This window comes from Echinops telfairi, unplaced genomic scaffold (genome assembly GCF_000313985.2).
Source record: "Echinops telfairi isolate 266 unplaced genomic scaffold, ASM31398v2 ScPeMD7_25;HRSCAF=90, whole genome shotgun sequence".
Lineage (NCBI taxonomy): Eukaryota > Metazoa > Chordata > Mammalia > Afrosoricida > Tenrecidae > Echinops > Echinops telfairi.
In genome coordinates, this window is record NW_022103922.1 from 1,273,385 (window position 1) to 1,277,516 (window position 4,132).

A 4,132-nucleotide genomic window follows, 5' to 3' on the forward strand; every position below is an offset into this window, starting at 1 on the left:
AGCAGCCCACAGTTAAGACCACCCGAGTCAGCACAGTGGTGACATGGAGCCCAGGTCCCACATCCCCCAGGCAGCACACATGGCGCACACACAGAGACATGTGGACACATGGCGCTGCCACCAGGACCACGCAGGGCTGAGAACTAAGCAGACGGGTGCTAGCACTCGGGGCCACAGAAGAGGGGTTAGGACTTGGTCTCCCCGTAACTGCTATACAAAACAAACATATCGACCTTCTCCAGGTTCTAACAGGACCTTGAGCCCAGGGGGGCCCAGGCCAGGCTCTGCTCCCGTCTGTTGTTGTGGGGTTGCTGTGAGTCAGAACTGAGTGGACGGCACCCACCGTCACCAAGACTCTACCATCCAAGCCCGGGCACTGCCCCAACACTACTGCCCGTACCCTCTCGCGGGACGGCGATCACAGAGCCCTGGGGTGGCACAGGAGCCAGCCCTCAGACACAGCTGCCCGCGCCACCCTGGCTATGCTCGCGCACCCAGCGGGTGGCCCTGAACCGAGTGAAGGAGCAGGAGGGAAATGCAGGCGCTCCGTGATGGGGGCGTGCGGGAAAGGGCACCCTGCTTGGCGAAGGCGAGGATCAGGGAGTGAGGAGGACTCTCTCTCAGCGGATGGACCAGCTGCAACAACAGCTCCAACGCAGGCAGGCGGGCGCTGGGCTGGGCCGGGCTGCCTTCCGATCCACTGTGCTCAGGGTCTGAACCAACCTGACAGCAAGCCGACACTGCAGCTGAAGGGAGGTCAGAGGCCAGAGCAGTATACGCCCTGTGCCGGGGACACAGGCCGGAGCAACTGAATCCCCACCAACAGGACAAGGAGTCGCGTGGGAGAGCGGCCAGGTGAGAGCCCCAGAGGGAAGGGACGGGAGGGGAGAGAGCCTGAGCAGTCCCAGGACTGGAACCACCCGCTGAGGGGTGAGCGTGGGGATGGCTGCACAACCCTTCCCAGAATGTTTCAACCAGCCAGTTACGGTGCGTGAATGAGAAGCTAACACACGAGAGACTGGCTGAGGAATGCTGCAGGGCGGGGAGAAGGGAGGAAGACCAGAGCAGGGCCAGCAACAAACCCCAAGACCAGTCCACCAACACCACTCCAAAGCTGCAAACTCGGCCATGGAGCTGCGCCCAACACACCCTCGCACCCTACAGGACAGCAGAACTGACCCCAAAGGGTTCCCCAGGCTGTGGCTCGTTACAGGAGGGAAGGCCTCCTCTTTCTCCCACAGTGGCTGGTGGTTTCAAACCGCTCACCTTGGGGCTACAGCCAGCCACCTCACCCCCTGTGCCACCAGGGTTCCCACGCTTGAAGTCCTGCAGTTAACTCTCAAACTGGAGCCTGCAGGCCCATCCTATCCCACAGGAGTCCCACCCACTGCCACTGAGCCTAGCAACAGGGTCCACAGGGAGCCACACTGACAACAAGCAGCCAAGACCACCGGGAGGCATTCTCCTGCCCCGGATGTAGGGGCACAGGCTGTCAATCCCACCACAACCAGCAAGAGGCCCCAGAACACCCCCTACCACCCCTCATCCAGAGACACCTTGGAGCTGGGGCACCAGCACGGGACCATCAGTCTCCACCATCCCCCGGGACACCCGCCACGGCTCCCAGCGGGGACAGCACTCTCCTCTGGCTAGAGAAGCTCTCCTCGACCCAGAGGCGCCATGTGGCCCAGCTCAGGGTGCACTTTCAGCCCCTCAGGGAGCATCAGACACCCGGAGGAGCCCTGGAGAACAGAGTCGATGAAAGCTGACAGGCTCTGAAAACCAGGCTGTCCAGAGAAGGGCAGTGCGCACCTGAGCCAGGTCCAGTGTGTCAAAACCAGACAGGACACGTAGAAACGCGGATTGAACTCAGCCTCCTAACATGGCGGCAAAGCTGTGCAGGATACGACCAGACACCCTGGCACAGCAGGGGAGACAAACTCCCAGCCGGGAGAAATGGACAAGAAACTGTGGCTGGAGAACTCCTCCACACACAGAGACGACGACGAGGGAGGGAGGGAGCGCACAGCCGGCGGACAGAGGGCGAGAATAAGGAAATGCCAGGCCCACACCGTCAGACACTGGACACAACGGCAGTCTCCACGGCAAGGGACGGGTCCAGGGAGCAGGGCGGGGGAGCACGTCCAGGTGTCGGCTGCGGTGGCGAGTCCCCTACACACACTTCAACCCCAGGGGCCGGTGAGGAAACCATGCAGGAGACACATCCACGCAGAACGCTGAAGCAGGCCAGAGCCCTTCCTGACTCAGCCTGGGCCCTCGTGCTAACAGAGTGACAGCAGGGTGGGAAGGGCCACAAGGAGGCCCCTGGTCACTGTGGAGACAGTTTCAGGGGGTGCTGATCCCGAGCCTAAGCAGCTGCCACTGCCAGGGCCCAGGGAAGGGAGGGGGCCCGAGCAGGGGCAGGGCGGTACTGTCGCCCCATTACTGTCTGAAACGCCATCCATCCCTCTGCAGAGGCTGATACAGAGCCTGCAGGCCCACCCACCCGACAGAGCCCATCTCCACAAGCTGGGGCTCACCTGCCCGGCTCCTTCCTTCGGCCTTGGCACCACCACCCCAGCACACCCTGCTGGAAAGACAGCCCCCAGAACCCAGTAGGAAAAAAGCCCTGGCCCAGCCCATGACCTCCTCAGAGGGGCCCCACCTGCGCCCTCGCACTACCATCCGGTCCCACGTGGCAGAAGAGTGCGTTCACAGCTGCCACTCTCACCCAGCTCCCGGGATGGACAGCCCTGGCAGGAGGCCTCCTGTGTGTGCTGACCCTGACCCTAGCATGATTCACTTTCCCTTGTGGGTGTCGGTCTTTCACATCATTTTCAGCAGCTAAAGAGATGCCCAAGGAGCCCTGGTGTCACTGTGCAGTAAGCACTGACTGGGCTGCTAGCCTCAAGGTCAGCGGTTCAAACCCATCTGCTCCATGGGAGAAAGATAACACATTGACAGTCTCAGAAGCCCTGCCAGAATCAGTTCAAAGGCAGGGGTGCAATGGGTCTGGGGAGAGGGCAGGGGTTGGAACACCCAGAACCTGGTGCCAAATGGCAGGGCCTCCCTGGGCACAGAGCATAGCGCCCCCCTCCCCCAGTCCCCTCCCGCTCAGCGGCCCTGTGGCACAGCGGAGCCACCCTTGGAGGCAGGTTCCCAAGGCTGCAGGTCTTTATAGTGCACATTGCCTCAGCTTCCTGCGGAGCAGACAGTGGGTTTAAACTGCAGACTTTTGGGTCAAGACCAAGTGCTTTTAACCACTGTGCCATCAGGACTCCGTGCTATGACCTCCCACCCCAAAAACACCCAAATGCTCTGCCAAGAACAGCGGGCAGGAGCGCAGCATGAGCCACATGTGGGCATCCTCAACACACCCCGGAGGGAGACGTGACTGAGGGAGACGTGAGGCTGACCCCACAGCACTGGACCCCTGTCCACAAGGGAAGCTGTACTAACGCCAATTCCTCCACCAGGCCTGCCCCTCCCCCCTGCTGCCACGTGCTGTCACACACACCCCTTGTTGGGGACTAGACTCGGGCATGACGAGGCCACGCTGCCTCCACAGGGTGGTCTCTAACCCGGCAGCTCGGAAACATCACTAACGAGCGACTGCCACAGCTCCCGCCTCACTTGCAATGCAGCCGGCCAGACCAAGGTGCCCACCCGACCTGCCCAGGGGTCTGCTGTGCAAGATGCGCTGGCCTGGCTCAGCACGTCTCAGACTACCTCAGAGAGGTGTCCCCACCACCCGCCTTCTAGTATTTTCCAACACTGTCCTTGAAAAGTCATACAGGATGCTAGTACCCCATCGTGCCCAGGAACCAGGGTCAGAGCAGGTTCTGTAAGACGAGAGCCCCCAAGACCCCCTTCATGTGCTCCCACCACCTGATAACAGTGCTCCCGGGACAGCGCAGGGAGGCCATGGCTGGGATTCTGGTTCTCTTACGGACACGCTAAACCCAATGCCGGCCAACATACCAGTGTGTTTATTACTGCCACAAAATCGCTAGAATACTGTCCACGAAGAAGCCCCCTAAAAGGAGGGGCAGAGCTCTGAAAACAAACACACGGGAGATCACAGTGTCGGGGCCGCAGTGGGGAGGGGGTAATGACACGGAGCAAATGGCTC